The sequence below is a fragment of the Giraffa tippelskirchi genome, chromosome 9 (assembly GCF_054371585.1).
Source record: "Giraffa tippelskirchi isolate mGirTip1 chromosome 9, T2T-mGirTip1v1.2.pri, whole genome shotgun sequence".
In the NCBI taxonomy this organism is placed as follows: Eukaryota; Metazoa; Chordata; class Mammalia; order Artiodactyla; family Giraffidae; genus Giraffa; species Giraffa tippelskirchi.
The window spans coordinates 93,511,565-93,529,701 of record NC_137283.1 but is presented as its reverse complement, the minus strand read 5'-3'; the positions used below and the strand labels follow the sequence as shown (position 1 = coordinate 93,529,701).

The 18,137-nt window shown below is 41.2% G+C and overlaps 1 long non-coding RNA gene across 1 annotated transcript in view; it reads right to left on the bottom strand.

Moving 5' to 3' along the window:
- LOC145521362 (uncharacterized) overlaps positions 1-17,779 on the bottom strand; it is a 65,204-nt gene extending 47,425 nt beyond the window's left edge. Inside the window, exon 1 of the long non-coding RNA XR_014065340.1 lies at positions 17,601-17,779. This is a non-coding gene — a long non-coding RNA (uncharacterized LOC145521362). The remainder of the gene's footprint in view (positions 1-17,600) is intronic.
- Between the last annotated feature and the right edge of the window lie 358 nt (positions 17,780-18,137).

Genomic DNA, 18,137 nt, shown 5'->3' with positions numbered 1-18,137 from the left:
AGGATAATTACAATATTGTGATGGTTTTTGCCAAATATCAACATGAATCGGCCATAGGTGCACATACTGCCCTCCATCTTGGACCCCCCTCCCACCTCCCTTCCCACTCTGTCCCTCCAAGTTGTTACAGAACACCTCAGCTAGCTTTTTTTGTAGAAACCAACAAGCTGATCGCAAAATTTGTATGGAAATACTCATAATAGCTAAAACAATTTGAAAAAGTGTAACAAAGTTGGAGGACTCATACTTTCCAATTCCAAAGCTACAGTACTTACCACAAAGTAATAGTAATGAAGACTGCATGGTACTGGTACAAGGATAAACAGATCAAAGAAATAGAATAAACAACCCAGAAATAAACCTAAACAATCACGAATAGTTGATTTTGACAAGAGTGCCGATCATTCATGGGGGAGAGGGGGTGGAGGGGGAAATAAGCATTTCAACAAATGGTGCTGAAACAATTGGATATACACATTTAAAAGAATGGAATTAGACCCCTATCAGATGTTCAAGCTGGTTTTAGAAAAGGCAGAGGAACCAGAGATCAAATTGCCAACATCCACTGGATCATTGAAAAAGCAAGAGAGTTCCAGAAAAACATCTATTTCTGCTTTATTGACTATGACAAAGCCTTTGACTGTGTGGATCACAATAAACTGTGGAAAATTCTGAAAGAGATGAGAATAACCAGACCATCTGACCTGTCTCTTGAGAAGTCTGTATGCAGGTCAGGAAGCAGCAGTTAGAACTGGACATGGAACAACAGACTGGTTCCAAATAGGAAAAGGAGTACATCAGGGTTGTATATTGTCACCCTGCTTATTTAACTTATATGCAAAGTACATCATGAGAATTGCTGGGCTGGAGGAAGCATAAGCTGGAATCAAGATTGCTGGGAGAAATATCAATAACCTCAGATATGCAGATGACACCACCCTTACGGCAGAAAGTGAAGAGGAACTAAAAAGCCTCTTGATGAAAGTGAAAGAGGAGAGTGAAAAAGTTGGCTTAAACCTCGACATTCAGAAAACTAAGATCATGGCATTTGGTCCCATCACTTCATGGCAAATACATGGGGAAACAGTGGAAACAGTGTCAGCCTTTATTTTTCTGGGCTCCAAAATCATTTCAGATGGTGACTGCAGCCATGAAATTAAAAGACGCTTACTCCTTGGAAGGAAGGTTATGACCAACCTAGATAGCGTATTAAAAAGCAGAGACATTACTTTGTCAACAAAGGTTCATCTAGTCAAGGCTATGGTTTTTCCAGTAGTCATGTATGGATGTGAGAGTTGGAGTGTGAGGAAAGCTGAGCACCAAAGAATCGATGCTTTTGAACTGTGGTGTTGGAGAAGACTCTTGCGAGTCCCTTGGATTGCAAGGAGATCCAACCAGTCCATCCTAAAGGAGATCAGTCCTGGGTGTTCATTGGAAGGACTGGTGTTGAAGCTGAAACTCCAAGACTTTGGCCACCTCATGTGAAGAGCTGACTCATTGGAAAAGACCCTGATGCTGGGAAGGATTGGGGGCAGGGGGAGAAGGGGATGACAGAGGATGAGATGGCTGGATGGCATCACCAACTCGATGGACATGAGTTTGGGTAAACTCCAGGAGTTGGTGATGGACAGGGAGGCCTGGCGTGCTGTGATTCATGGGGTTGCAAAGAGTCGGACATGACTGAGAGACTGAACTTAGAACTTAGAACTCATACTGTATGCAAAAATTAACTTAAAATGAATCAAAGATCTAAATGTAAGAGCTAAACTATCAAATGCCTAGAAGAAAACATGAGACTAAATCTTCATGATCATGAACTAAGTAACAGTTTCCTAGATATGACACCAGAAGTACAAGAAACTAAAGAAAAAAAATAGATAAATTGGATTTCATCAAAATTAAAATATTTTTTCATCAAATGCCACTATCAAGAAAGGAAAAGATACACCACAAGATAGGAGAAAATATTTACAAATTATATATCTGTAAAGGATCTAGTTTCCAGAATACATAAAGAACTCTTACAGCAGCTAGACAATAAAAGACAATCTAATTAATAAATGAACAAAGAATTTGAATAGACATTTCTTCAAAGAACATATGCAAATGACCAATAAGTTCATGAAATCTCAATATCTATAGTCATTATAGAGATACAAATCAAAACCACAAGATACCACTTCATAATCACTAGATGGTTATAATAAAAAAGATACACAATAATAAGTGTTTCTGAGGATGTGGAAAAATTGGAACATTCATACATTGCTGCTGGGAGTATAAATGGTGCAGCCACTCTAGGAAATAATTCAGCAGTTCCTCAAAAAGTTAAACACAGAGTTACCATCAGTTCAGTTCAGTTGTTCCATGTCCAGTTCTAACTGTTGCTTCCTGACCTGCATACAGGTTTCTCAAGAGGCAGGTCAGGTGGTCTGGTATTCCCATCTCTTTCAGAATTTTCCACAGTTTATTGTGATCCACACAGTCAAAGGTTTTGGCATAGTCAATAAAGCAGAAATAGATGTCTTTCTGGAACTCTCCTGCTTTTTCGATGATCTAGCGGATGTTGGCAATTTGATCTCTGGTTCCTCTGCCTTTTCTAAAACCAGCTTGAACATCTGGAAGTTCACGGTTCACATATTGCTGAAGCCAGGCTTGGAGAATTTTGAGCATTATTTTACTAGCGTGTGAGATGAGTGCAATTGTGCGGTAGTTTGAGCATTCTTTGGCATTGCCTTTCTTTGGGATTGGCCTTCCCTTGTGGCTCAACTGGTAAAGAATCCGCCTACAATGTGGGAGACGTGGGTTTGATCCCTGAGTTGGGAAGATCCCCTGGAGAAGGGAAAGGCTACCCACTCCAGTATTCTGGCCTAGAGAATTCCACGGACTATACAGCCCTTGGGGTCGCAAAGAGTCGGACACGACTGAGCAACTTTCACTTTCTTTGGGATTGGAATGAAAACTGACCTTTTCCAGTCCTGTGGCCACTGCTGAGTTTTCCAGATTTGCTGACATGTTGAGTGAAGCACTTTCACAGCATCATCTTTTAGGATTTGAAATAGCTCAACTGGAATTCCGTCATCTCCACTAGCTTTGTTCGTAGTGATGCTTCCTAAGGCCCACTTGACTTCACATTCCAGGATGTCTGGCTCTAGGTGAGTGATCACACCATCGTGATTATCTGGGTCATGAAGATCTTTTTTTGTACAGTTCTTCTGTGTATTCTTGCCACCTCTTCTTAATATCTTCTGCTTCTGTTAGGTCCATACCGTTTCTGTCCTTTATCGAGCCCATCTTTGCATGAAATGTTCCCTTGGCATCTCTAATTTTCTTGAAAAGATCTCTAGTCTTTTCCATTTTGTTATTTTCCTCTATTTCTTTGCATTGATAGCTGAGGAAGGCTTTCTTATCTCTCCTTGCTATTCTTTGGAACTCTGCATTCAAATGCAAATATCTTTCCTTTTCTCCTTTGCTTTTCGCTTCTCTTCTTTTCACAGCTATTTGTAAGGCCTCCTCAGACAGCCATTTTGCTTTTTTTGCATTTCTTTTCCATGGGGATGGTCTTGATCCCTAGAGTTACCATATGACCCTACAATTCCACCCCTGGGCATATATACCCAAGAGAACTGAAAATATATGTTCACACAAAATCCTGTATGTAAACGTTCAGAACAGAATTACTTATAATAGCCAAAAATTAGGAACAACACAGATGTCCATCAACTGATGAAATGTTAAACAAAATGTTATCTACAATGGATTATTATTCAGTCATAAAAAGGAATGAAGTACTGATACATTTCTACAACATAAATGAAACTTGAAAGAAGCCAGTCACAAAAGGTCACAGATTGTATAATTCCATTTATATGAAATGTCCAGAACAGGCAAATCCAAACTGACAAAAGGTCAATTAGTGGTTGCTTAGAGGAGGAGAGGAGATGGGAAGTAACTGCTAGAAGGGTAGGGGGTTTCCTCTGGGGAAAATGAAAAAATCTTGTAATTAGCCATGATGGTTAGATAACCTTCTGAATATATTAAAAACCAATCAATTGTATTGGTTAAATACAATTAAAAAAATGAATTTCATGATATGTGATATGTGAATTAAACATCAAGTTTTAAAAATATCTGAATCTAGAGTGTAGCGAGATGTATCAAACGTACTATAAATTCTGGAGTATATCTGCTGTATTGTGTGCACACAGTGAGGGCAAGGTGGGATAAGACAGAAGTCTATCACTTTAAAAATGAACAAAATTGATAATTTTTTCCCCCTCAGGCAGAAAAATTCTTAGGCACCCATGACAAAGAGGTTAGTGACTATTTCCAGAACTGACGTAGACTTTTTGAAAAACGAAATGACTGTTGCTTAGATATGCCACTGGTGCTTTTAAGACTAAAAATGTAAGGTGATTTGATACCTAGATCACACTTTTTTATTATGCAAGCAGAAGTCAGGGCACAGGTATGTTTAATTTTAAATCTGTACCCCTCCCCAGTCAGGCCCTCTAGCCAAAGAGGTACTGTGACATTTTCCATTGTCCTAGTTAGCATGGTCTAACTGAGAGAAAAAAATCATGTCACAAAAAAAAAAGAGAGAGAGAGAAAGTTTAAAAAAGACTTTGTATTTAAAAAGTCTCTACTTTTGTTAAAAAAATTTTTTTAAATAGTTTTGTGCTTCTACTATAGAGAAAATAGATACCATTTCAGGATAGCAGTTGCCTCCAGAGAGGAAGAGAAGGAAAAACAATGAGACCAGAGATGTAGATGATGGCGGCCTCTAACTTTAACGTTATGTTTTTATAAAAATATAGAGAAAGCTGCAGCATCTCTATTTATTTAATTTTAGTGACTGATATACATGCATCTGTTATTTTAATTTCTGAACTTTTCAATTCTTGAAATGTTTCAAAATGTAAAAAGTATTTTTAAGTGATTTTATATTAAAACATGACATATGTATCACTGTGATATTTTCTCAACCTGAACACATTTTATACTTAATTTTATTTAAAAAAATTTTTCTGGTTGTAGTTAATAATAGCCAAGTACTGCTATCAGCTAGGAGAAAGTTCTTAGAAATACATTAGGTCAGTCATGAAACATTTACTCAGGACCCACATGGCACCAGGTGCCAAGTGCTATAAAAGTTGCTCACAAGACAAAGTTAATAAGACACAGTCTCTGTACTCAAAAAGCTCTCATTCTAGTGGATAATTCAGATAGATGAATGCATGATCCCAATACAATTTAGAAAGCGCTACGAGAAATATATGCATGGGAGGCATGGATTCAGAGAAGAAAGTGAAAAAGCAAAATTTGTCATATACACTCCCAATTCTCCCCAATGAGTTAACAAACACCAGATACATCAACCCTGGGTTGGGGAGAGGGTGTAGGGAGACAACAAAAAAGTGTTTATTCTATCTAACATAATGACACAGGTGGCGCAAGTTGCAAAGAATCTGCCTGCCAATGCAGGAGATACAAGAGAAGTGGGCTCAACCCCTTAGTTGGGAAGATTCCCCTGGAGAAGAAAATGGCAACTCACTCAAGTATTTCTTGCCTGGAAAATTCCATGGACAGTGGAGCCTGGAGGACTATAGTCCATGGGGTCACAAAGAGTCAGACACAATTGAGCATACATACGCTACACTACAAACAAAACTACAGCATAATGACACAACCCACTGAATGTGGGATACAACTATAATTTTCCCCCCTGTAATTTTTCAAAGCTTTAATTTTATACGTTTATTTTAATCAAATGCATTTAGCCAGCTGTGAAATTTCTGCATACTTATACCAAGGAAATGTTTGCAGCTAACATGTATTTTTCACATGGTATGGATTATTTCACATGTGCATGTATTATTTCATTAAATCATCATAACGTATCTGGGAGACAGGTGCTGTCAGTATGCCCATTTTACAGATGAGAAGACTGAGCCTCAGAGAAACTAGAAAACATGTCCAAGTTTGCAGTTCCACTTATACAGAGCCCTGAACCATCTGTCCATGCTACATCAATGTTACTTACATAAGGGAGAAATTAAAGATTTATGGAACCCTCCATTAGCCCAGAGAATATTTTCATCATGATGCTTGGAATGTCATCCAAATTTTAAAATGAAAAAAAAGCTCTTGAAATTTTTTGCCTTCTTATATCTTAGAAACAGAGTGCTTATATATTTAATCTTTAGCTCTGTAAGTGTGCGAAGGGAAACCAACCTAAAAGCATTCATTTTTTGTGATCATTAACTGGATTTCGTTCTGGTCAATTAAAATGGTCTGCCCAGGCGAATTCCCTGGTGGTCCATTGGTCAAGACTTGGGCTTTCACTGCTGTGGACTCAGGTTCCATCCTTAGTCAGGGAACTAAGATCACACAAGCCATGCAGTGCAGCCAAACACACACACACACACACACACACACACACACACACACACATCAGGGGAGAGTTGTTGTGATTCAGTCATGTCCAACTCTTCGAGACCCCATGAACTGCAGCACTCCAGGTTTTCCTGTCCTTCACTATCTCCCTGAGTTTGCTCAAACTCATGTGCATTGAGTCAGTGATGCCATCCAACTATCTCATTCTCTGTTACCCTCTTCTCCTCTTGCCCTCAATCAGGGGGGAGGGATGGGATGAATTGGGAAATTGGGACTGATGTATATACACTGTTGATACTATGTATAAAGTAGATTACTAATAAGAACCTACTGTATAGCTCAGGGAATCTTATTCAATGTTCTCTGGTGACCTACATAGGAAGGAAATCCAAAAAAACAAGAAGGGATATATATATATATATATATATAGCTTACTCACTGGAAAAGTCCCTGATGCTGGAAAATATTGAGGGCAGACGGAGAAGAAGGCATCAGAGGAGGAGATGGCCGGATGGCATCACTGATGCAATGGACATGAACTTGGGCAAACCTTGGGAGATGGTGAAGGACAGGGAGACCTGGCGTGCTGCAGTCCATGGGGTCACAAAGAGTCAGACACAACTGGGTGACTGAACAACAACAACAACATAGCTGATTCACTTTGCTGTACTGCAGAAACTAACACAACCTTGTAAAGCAACTATCCTCCAATAAGAATTAAATTTTTAAAAATTGGTCTGCCCAGGCCTCTCAGCAGACTGGAGGTTGATGTTAAGAAAGAGTCTTTACTGAGACCTACAGGCTGCTTTCTAAAGAAAACTCACAAGGACATCATTCCTCAGTGGTGTTTGGACTAGAGGGACACAGTGCCATTGGCAACCAGCAGGGTGCCAGAAACAAACAGAAAGAAAAGGCATGTATTGTTTAATAGACATCTTCCACTGAAGACTCTTATCAGAACCTCTATGTTCCCAAGGCTGGGAGGATTTGCCACAGACTCACCAAACAAGAACACAAGCACATGAGACAGAAGAAAAACACACCAGAAGCCACCCAGGAGGCCAGGGAGATAACTACCTCCGAGTTACAGGGCAGATGATGATGGTCCCAACCGCTCTCGAGCTCTGGGGCATGCCAGACACCTGGGACCACAGGGACTGAAGCCTTGGGGCTGACAAGAGATGCAGAACTATAGACATTTAGATGAAGCCTGAAAGAAAGGGCCAAGCTGCTATATTTTTTTTATTATTGTAATGGGTTTTAGCTCAGGTCCAGGCTAAGTGGGCTCCTGTGTTTCTTGGAGACCCAGCCAGCTTCGGGCCATGCACCCACGAAATCCCTTCCTATCCCACCAAGTATGGGAACAAATTGGGTTGATTCTCCTCCAGAGAGACCTTGGTGATCACATAGCAGGTAGAGTCTCTCACACAAAGGCACTTCCTTGTATTCCACTGACCTCTGCTTTTACCCTTTGCCTTCCACCTCTGCATGCCTCCCTTACACACTCAGCTACGTATAACATCCCTTTGTGGGCTCTCGTGACTTCTTCCATTATCTAATGAAGAATGCTTTGACTGGGGCTGAGGGTCATGATGATGACAGTGACTGTCCTCAAAGAGGCCAGGCCAAGGATGAGGGAGCATCCAACTTCCTGACAATTCATTTCATTGGAAACAAGGCATAAAGCAGAAATTCTAAGGGGGTGTCCTGAATTTGAAAACTTTGCTTCCCTCCCTTCCCTTTTTTAAGAACACAGATCAAACAAAAGTTTAAATTTTGCTAGAGTTTCAGAAAGCAACACTCCAATGATGAATTACCTAAGCAAGTTCAGTTCAGTTCAGTCACTCAGTCGTGTCCGACTCTTTGCCACCCCATGAATTGCAGCACGCCAGGCCTCTCTGTCCATCACCAACTCCCGGAGTCTACACAAACCCATGTTCATCGAGTCGGTGATGCCATCCAACCATCTCATCCTCTGTCGTCCCCTTCTCCTCCCGCCCCCAATCCTACCCAGCATTAGGGTCTTTTCCAGTGAGTCAACCCTTCGCATGAGGTGGCCAAAGTATTGGAGTTTCAGCTTCAACATCAGACTTTCCAATGAACACCCAGGATTGATCTCTTTTAGGATGGATTGATTGGATCTCCTTGCAGTCCAAGGGACTCTCAAGAGTCTTCTCCAACACCACAGTTCAAAAGCATCAATTCTGCATTGCTCAGCTTTCTTCACTGTCCAACTATCACATCCATACATGACCACTGGAAAAACCATAGCCTTGACTAGACGGACCTTTGTTGGCAAAGTAATGTCTCTGCTTTTAAATATGCTATCTAGGTTGGCCATAACCTTCCTTCCAAGGAGTAAGCGTCTTTTAATTTCATGGCTGCAGTCACCATCAGCAGTGATTCTGGAGCCCAAAAAAATTAAGTCTGACACTGTTTCCACTGTTTCCCCATGTATTTGCCATGAAGTGATGGGACCAGATGCCATGATCTTAGTTTTCTGAACGTTGAGCTTTAAGCCAACTTTTTCACTCTCCTCCTTCACCTTCATCAAGAGGCCCTTCAGTTCTTCTTCACTCTCTGTCATAAGGGTGGTGTCATCCCCATATCTGAGGTTATTGATATTTCTCCCGGCAATCTTGATTCCAGCTTGTGTTTCTTCCAGCCCAGCGTTTCTCATGATGTACTCTGCATATAAGTTAAATAAGCAGGGTGACAATATACAGCCTTGACATACTCGTTTCCCTATTTGGAATCAGTCTGTTGTTCCATGTCCAGTTCTAACTGTTGCTTCCTGACCTGCATACAGGTTTCTTAAGAGACAGGTCAGATGGTCTGGTATTCCCATCTCTTTCAGAATTTTCCACAGTTTATTGTGATCCACACGGTCAAAGGCTTTGTCATAGTCAATAAAGCAGAAATAGATGTTTTTCTGGAACTCTCTTGCTTTTTCGATGATCCAGTGGATATTGGCAATTTGATCTCTGGTTCCTCTGCCTTTTCTAAAACCAGCTTGAACATCTGGAAGTTCACGGTTCACATATTGCTGAAGCCTGGCTTGGAGAATTTTGAGCATTACTTTACTAGCATGTGAGATGAGTGCAATTGTGCGGTAGTTTGAGCATTCTTTGGCATTGCCTTTCTTTGGGATTGGAATGAAAACTGACCTTTTCCGGTCCTGTGGCCACTGCTGAGTTTTCCAAATTTGCTGGCATATTGAGTGCAGCACTTTCACAGCATCACCTTTGAGGATTTGAAATAGCTCAACTGGAATTCCATCACCTCCACTAGCTTTGTTCACAGCAATGCTTTCTAAGGCCCACTTGACTTCACATTCCAGGATGTCTGGCTCTAGGTGAGTGATCACACCATCGTGATTATCTGGGTCGTGAAGATCTTTTTTGTACCTAAGCAAAGTGACATGTTTATTCACAGGGACAATTATGGAACTATAAAAAGGAAATCCAAAACAAACAAACAAACAAAAAAGGGGGGATATATGTATACGTATAGCTTACTCATTGGAAAAGTCCCTGATGCTGGGAAAGATTGAGGCAGAAGGAAAGGAGGGCGTCAAAGGCTGAAATGATTGGATGGCATAAAAGCACTCTGTGTGAAAATGCATATAGCATTGGGAGTTAAGAATGGAACTAAATATTTAGTTTACATTTACTATTTACAATGCTGAAATCTACCAGGGATAACTAAGGTCAGAGTCTAATCATAGTTTGTTTGTCCGATAAGGATGCAATTCGGAAAATGATACTGGGTATGTTGAACAATCTCAGAGAAAATAGGGCCCCCAGGTTTGGAGTTTCTTAGAGAGAGAGCTCTTCTATGATGGCTTAGGAGTCCATGTGGTTGTGATATTTCCAGAATGAAGAACTAAGTCAATCCTGATGAAACTTTGAAAGATGCCACCAAATCTAAATGTTTCAAAGCTAACACTTGTACTGCTAAATCATTCCCTCTGTTTTAAAGGAGTGATTATTTGATTGACAGTGGGGGTGGAGAGAAATCCTTCAACAGTAATGCATATGGGCACATCATCTCCCTGATTACATATGAAAGAGGAGGGGAAATGGGGGAAACCTCCTGATTCATTCAGACACACAAATCACCCAGAGGAGGGGCGTACCCCATTTTCTCTTGAACTCTAGTAGGAAATTTCCCATGCCGTAATTGTATTTGTTATACTGCAGTGATCAAAGTCCATAAATTCCTCCATCTATCCTCATTCAGAGAAACCATATGGCATTACTAGAAGTCACATGTAAAGTTAGTTTGTTGTACACATGATTAAATATCCATGTGGGAAAGGAACACTGGAGAGAGCAAAAACATTTAAAAGAAGAGGCTCAACGCATGAACTCTAAGAGATACGTGGATATATATTCTACTGCTGTAGGATCTAAAGTGTTAGGGCTATACAGAAAACATAACAGCAGTATGATCATGAAGGGAAAGGAGGAGGGATTTCTGAAAACAAGTGGTTTCTCTCAGCAGCTGTGCACATAACGCGTGTGTGCTTAGTTGCTCAGTCGTGTCTGACTCTTCGCCACTCCATAGACTGGAGCCCGCCGGGCTCTTCTGTCCGTGGGATTCTCCAGGCAAGCATACTGGAGTGGGTGGCCATTTCCTCCTCCAGGGGATCTTCCAGACTCAGGGATGGAATCGGCGTCTTCAGTGTCTGTAGCATTGGCAAGTGGGTTCTTTACTACTGAGCCACTGCAGAAGCCACACATAGGTCTTCATCAAAAAATCTAGAAGGCAAATATGGTCATTCAGAAGTCTATGGATTATCAGGATGATAATGATCGTGTGCTCTGTTTGGTAGCAAGGAAAATGATAACTATTTAGTGAAAAGCAAGGAGGTAGCTTTGTTTTTTCTATCAGATTAGTGAAGATAAAAAAGTTTGATAATGCCCAGAATCTGTGTGGATACAAAGAAATAGATACTGTTGGAGTAAGCAATTTTTTGAAAATGCTATTCAACCATATTCATGAAATTTTAAAATTTGCATAAACAGTGGCCCTCACATGGTTAGGCACAAGACATAAAAGTATATATACACCTATGAGCAGTCATTGTAGCATTTTTTATTCCAGCAAAACATGGAGTAAATCTGAATATCTAATAGTAGAAGAATGACTAAATGTATTAGAATAATCCATTCAATAGAAGTACATGCAGCCAGTAAGAAAAAGGTAAATCTATTTCTGTGTCCAAAAATTTTTGAAGTCATAAAATAAGAGTCTTCTTGTGAAAGGAAAGTGAGGAAGGAAGGAAGGAAGAAGTAAGGGAGGGAAGGTTGGAGGGAGAAAGGAAACAAAAAATTTTTGTCTGATAAATGTTTGTTTATAACAAACATTAGAAATAATGAAGAAAATTTCTGACAATTTTCTTAAATTGTTTTCAGCAAAATGCCCAAGAAGTGGTATTTGAAGAGAAAAAGATTTTTGCTTTACATTTTATACCCTTCTATTCCATTTTTTTCTTTTAAATAAGCATGTAAACATATAATTTTTAAAAGCTAACTTATAAAAAAAAATCATCTATAGCCTGAATTTTTCTTTTTCCTATGAAACCTTCATTGAAGTACAACTTATATACAATAACATTCACTGTTTCTAGATGAAAAATTCAATGATTTGCGACAAATTACAGTCATAGCACCACCGTCATAACTATGATGTAGAATAACTCCATCAACTCTAAATTTTGCTCTTACCCCTTTGCTACCAATCCCATAACTGGATCCCTTTCTGTCAGGGATTACTGTCCTGAGCTGCCTTTGACTGTTGTCCAAATACCATTGCTTCATATATTTTCTCTGGTTTTCTAGTTGTTTAAGGTGGACTGTATATCCAGCCCTTTACTCTATAATGACCTATACAAAGATTTATAATTTGTAAATAAGAGGAATACAGATAACACCAAAACTATCTGAGTAAATTTTACTTTTTATGAGACCTCAAAATCTTAGATTGCCTTCTGGTTATATTTCTAACAACCAGTTATCATGCATTGTAGTTCCACAGGATGATATTGAATATATATAAAACTCTGAAAGTGAAAGTCGCTCAGTCATGTCCAACTCCTTGCAACCGCATGGACAGTCCATGGAATTCTCCAGGCCAGAATACTCAAGTGGGTTACCAGAATACTGGAGTGGGTTGTCTTTCCCTTCTCCAGGGGATCTTCCCAACCCAGGGATTGAACCCAGGTCTCCCACATTGCAAGAAGATTCTTTAGCAGCTGAGCCACAAGCAAAGCCCAAGAATACTGGAGTGGGTAGCCTATCTGTTCTCCAGCGGATATGCCCAACCCAGGAATCGAACCGGGGTCTCCTCTGGGAGAGACTATTACATGCTTTCTCCACTATCTCACTGTCATCCTGGGTGAAGCCAATATCTACAGACAATTGCTGCAACTCTGTTTTCACAACACTTTAAAGTGTTGTTTATTTTCTGAGTACCTGTCAGATCCATCTTCTGAGCTTCTCTGCTTCTTTCTACCTCCTGCTCAGATTTAATCAACAGGAGGCCTTGGCAGGAGATCCAAGAGTAGAAGAAGACAGTGACCCCATCCTCAAACATTCTTTTCTAACCAAGATTTTGCCAATAATTGCATTCATCTGGTTATGGCCAGAGTTCTTAGGAACAGTACCTCTCCCATGGCTGTACCACCAGCCAAATGTTGCTCCTCCTTGATTTTTCAGGCCTAGGGATGAAAACAGCTTGGCTTTCTGTCTCTTCTGTGTGTGTGTTAGTTGCTCAGTCGGGTCTGACTCTTTGCAACTCCATGGACAATAGCCCACCAGTCTTCACTGTCCATGGAATTCTCCAGGCAAGAATACTGGAGTGGGTAGCTATTCCCTTCTCCTAGGGATCTTCCTGACCCAGCAATTGAAGCTGGCTCTGCTCATTGCTAAATGCATCACCATCCTTTGTTGGGGTTTTTTGTTTGTTTGTTTGTTTTACCAGCTCACACCTCTGTAAACACTCCTTTTATTAAACTCTCTCTGGTTAAACCTTAGTGGTTTATTTCCTGCTGCAGCTTCCACAACCCCAGGCCATACTATTTATGCTTCACCTTTGCCATCATAGTTTCATTGAGTTAGACAAGGCTGTGGTCCATGTGATCAGATTGGTTAGTTTTCTGTGATTGTGGTTTTCAGTCTGTCTGCCCTCTGATGGAGAAGGATAAGAGGCTTATGGAAGCTTCCTGATGAGAGAGACTGACTGAGGGGGAAATTGGGTCTTGATCTGATGGGTGGGGTCATGCTCAGTAAATCTTTAATCCAATTTTCTGTTGAAGGGCAGGGCTGTGTTCCCTCTCTGTTATTTGACCTGAGGCCAAACTATGGTGGAGGTAATGAAGATAATGGTGACCTCCTTCAAAAGGTCCCATGCAGGTACTGCTACACTCACTGCCCCCAACTCTGCTGCAGGCCACTGTTGACCCATGCCTCCACCAGAGACTCTGGGACACTCCCGAGCAAGTCTGGCTCAGTCTCTTGTGGGGTCACTGCTCCTTTCTCCAGGGTCCTGGTGCCCACAAGGTTCTGTTTGTGCCCTCCAAAGGTCTGTTTCTCCAGTCCTCTGTAAGTTCTGGCAGCTTTATGGTGGGGTTAATGGCGACCTCCTCCAAGAGGGTTTATGCCATACCCAAGTCTGCTGCACCCAGAGCCCCTGCCCATGTGGCAGTCCACTGCTGACCCGTACCCCAACAGGAGACACTCAAAAACAGTTCTGTCTCAGTCTCTGTGGGGTCTCTGGGTCCTGGTGCACACAAAGTTTGTTTGAGCCCTCTGAGCATCTCTGGCAGGAATAGGGTTTGATTGTAAATGTGAATTCACCCCTCCTACTGTCTTGCTGGGGCATCTCCTTTGCCCTTGGATATGGGGTATCTCCTCACTGCCGCTCCAGCACCATGCAGCTGCCACTCCAGGCAAAGGCTAATAGAGTTTTGTTAAGAGAATGCACTGGTCATAGCAAACACCCTCTTCCAACAACACAAGAGAAGTCTCTACACATGGATATCACCAGATGGTCAATACTGAAATCAGATTGATTATATTCTTCGCAGCCAAAGATGGAGAAGCTCTATACAGTCAGAAAAAACAAGACAGAGCTGAGTCTGGCTCAGATCATGACTCCTTATTGCCAAATTCAGACTAAAATTGAATAAAGCAGGGAAAGCCACTAGACCATTCAGGTATGACCTGAATCAAATTCCTTATGATTATAGAGTGGAAGAGAGAAATAGATTCAAGGGATTAGATCTGATAGAGTGAGTGCCTGATGAACTATGGATGGAGGTTCGTGACATTGTACAGGAGGCAGGGATCAAGACCATCCCCAAGAAAAAGAAATGCAACAAAGCAAAATGGCTGTCTGAGGAGGCCTTACAGGCAGCTGGGAAAAGAAGAGAAGTGAAAAGCAAGGGAGAAAAGGAAAGATATTCGCATTTGAATGCAGAGTTTCAAAGAATAGCAAGGAGAGATAAGAAAGCCTTCCTCAGTGATCAGTGCAAAGAAATAGAGGAAAACAATAGAATGGGAAAGACTAGAGATCTCTTGAAGAAAATTAGAGATACCAAGGGAACATTTCATGCAAAGATGGGCACAATAAAGGACAGAAATGGTATGGACCTTAACAGAAGCAGAAGATATTAAGAAGAAGTGGCAAGAATACACAAAATAACTATACAAAAAAGATCTTCATGACCCAGATAATCACAATGGTATGATCACTGACCTAGAGCCAGACATCCTGGAATGTGAAGTCAAGTGGGCCTTAGAAAGCATCACTACGAACAAAGCTAGTGGAGGTGATGGAATTCCAGTTGAGCTATTTCAAATCCTAAAAGATGATGCTGTGAAAGTGCTGCACTCAATATGCCAGCAAATCTGGAAAACTCAGCAGTGGCCACAGGACTGGAAAAGTTCAGTTTTCATTCCAGTCCTAAAGAAAGACAATGCCAAATAATGCTCAAGCTACCACACAATTGCACTCATCTCACACGCTGGCAAAGTGATGCTCAAAATTCTCCAAGCCAGGCTTCAGGAATATGTGAACCGTGAACTTCCAGATGTTCAAGCTGGTTTTAGAAAAGGCAGAGGAACCAGAGATCAAATTGCCAATATCCACTGGATCATCAAAAAAGCAAGAGAGTTCCAGAAAAACATCTATTTCTGCTTTATTGACTATGCCAAAGCCTTTGACCGTGTGGATCACAATAAACTGTGGAAAATTCTGAAAGAGATGGGAATACCAGACCATCTGACCTGCCTCTTGAGAAATCTGTATGCAGGTCAGGAAGCAACAGTTAGAACTGGACATGGAACAACAGACTGGTTCCAAATAGGGAAACGAGTATTTCAAGGCTGTATATTGTCACCCTGCTTATTTAACTTATATGCAGAGTACATCATGAGAAATGCTAGGCTAGAAGAAACACAAGCTGGAATCAAGATTGCCGGGAGAAATATCAATAACCTCAGATATGCAGATGACACCATCCTTATGGCAGAAAGCGAAGAACTAAGAAGCCTCTTGATGAAAGTGAAAGAGAAGAGTGAAAAAGTTGGCTTAAAACTAAGCTAACTTAAAAGTATTCAGAAAACTAAGATCATGGTATCCAGTCCCATCACTTCCTGGCAAATAGATGGGGAAACAGTGAGAGACTTTATTTTGGGGGGCTCCAAAATCACTGCAGATGGTGACTGCAATCATGAAATTAAAAGACGCTTGCTCATTGGAAGAAAAGTTATGACAAATCTAGAGAGCATATTAAAAAGCAGAGACATCCCTTTGCTGACAAAGGTCCTTCTGGTCAAGGCTATGGTTTTTCCAGTAGTCATGTATGGATGTGAGAGTTGGACTATAAAGAAAGCTGAGCGCCAAAGAATTGCTGCTTTTGAACTGTGGTGTTGGAGAAGACTCTTGAGAGTCCCTTGGACTCCAAGGAGATCAAACCAGTCCATCCTAAAGGAGATCAGTCCTGAATATTCATTGAAAGGACTGATGTTGAAGCTGAAACTCCAGTACTTTGGCCACCTGATACAAAGAACTGACTCATTTGAAAAGACCCCGATGCTAGGAAAGATTGAGGGCAGGGGGAGAAGGGGACAACAGAGGATGAGATGGTTGGAATGGCATCACCGGCTCAGTGTACATGAGTTTGAGTAGACCCCAGGAGTTGGCGATGAACAGGGAGGCCTGGTGTGCTCCAGTCCACGGGGTCACAGATTGTCGAACACAACTGAGCGACTGAACTGAACTGAATTGAAATTTGCCATCATAAAGTCACTATCTCCGTCTTTGCCCACAACTTCCTGTCCTTTCAGTTCTCTGTTTCCGTGACTCAAGCTGTCTGTGCTTTCTTCATTCTTGCTCCTGATCCCTCCCTCTCCTGCTTTTCCCCATCTTTCAGCCTCTTTTTGGATTTACTTTCTTCTCAATTCAGCCTAGACTCAATAGTCCTTCATTTCACCCACCCTAAGTTCGCCCTTTTATAATATTTTTCTTCATTTCCAAGAGTGCTGACTCCTCAGCTTAATGTTTAGGTTTCTTAAATACCATGGGTCTTTCTTTATCCACAAATCAAGGGTTGGATAACATAATCTCTAAGTAGGATAATCTAAGTAGGACTTCCCTGGTGGTTCAGATGGTAAAGAATCCACCTGCAACCCAGGAGTCCCAGGTTTGAGCCCTGGGTCCAGAAGATCCTCTGGAGAAGGGAATGGCTACCCACTCCAATATTCTTGCCTGGAAAATGCCATGGACAGAGGAGCCTGCGGGCTACTGTCCATGGGGTTACACACGACTGAGCAGCTCACAAGTAGGACAATCATTGCGTCCATCCAGGTTGCTTTTGAGGATGAAAAGGGGGAGTTATTCATTATTACATCAGGACACAACTGAGCATGTGACCGTCAATCACTATAACCTCTTCCTACTCCAGAATATATGATTATACTAATACATTAAAACCAGAATATAGATCTCCGTTTCTTCTGAAGTCATGAGCTTGACGTTTAGAATACGTTCTGTTTAGTGAACACAACAAAACATTTGGAAAAAATAAAGATAAGAAAAAGAAATCAAAAGCTGAGAGATAAGGGTTGTGAAGTGTAAAGACAGTGAAAGAAGAAAAGACCCACAAAAACATGTCTCCTTTCATATCTCAGGCTTACCAGACGGTTAGCCTCAAGGAAAAGCGCACAGAATAACCTACACATTTGGGTAAAAATCGAATGCCTTCTTGCCTACTTGTCTCTTCTCTTCCATTTTCAATTTTCTGTTTCAAGCCACACAGAAGCTGATGCTCTGCCCTGTGGGCTGCCTCCTATCCCACAACACAAAGGCTCTTCCAACTGAATAGCCATGGTCGCCATGGCAGCTGGGGGTCATAAACTCCTGAGCTGTGGGTCTTGGCACAGTTCCATGCATTATCTGCATCCTGGTGCAGATTAGTCTCTTTATCTAATTAGTAGCCTTACAAATAGCCACCTGCCCCAGAGCTTAACCATTAAAGATGCGATATTCCTGAATAGCTGGAGACAAGGAGTGAGGATAACAGAAAACTGAAAGCTGATCTTTGCGAGGTCCTTCTCTCCTGGTTACAGACACCTGCAAGCCCTAGCCCACCCACATAGCAGAAGTTCAAAAACAGTCAGAGAACAAATTGCTTCTGTGTTCTTTTCACTGCTCACCTTAAGTGTCTCTTGATC